Here is a 335-nt window from a genome sequence, read left to right as displayed (position 1 = left end):
TTTCCTGACTACACAGGTTTCCTGACTACACAGGTTTCCTGACTACACAGGTTTCCTGACTACACAGGTTTCCTGACCTACACAGGTTTCCTGACTACACAGGTTTCCTGACTACACAGGTTTCCTGACTACACAGGTTTCCTGACTACACAGGTTTCCTGACCTACACAGGTTTCCTGGCCTACACAGGTTTCCTGGCCTACAGGCTGATCTTATGGAGTTTCCCTCCTCTCGTTTTTTTCTAGCTTTGTGTCAGTTGACAGAAACCAGCCAGCAGTCTCCATTTTGGAGAATAAATTCCATGATCACTGTATTCACAGGGAGAAGACATTCTT

The sequence above is a fragment of the Mus pahari genome, chromosome 5, assembly GCF_900095145.1.
Source record: "Mus pahari chromosome 5, PAHARI_EIJ_v1.1, whole genome shotgun sequence".
In the NCBI taxonomy this organism is placed as follows: Eukaryota; Metazoa; Chordata; class Mammalia; order Rodentia; family Muridae; genus Mus; species Mus pahari.
This window is presented reverse-complemented; position numbering follows the sequence as displayed.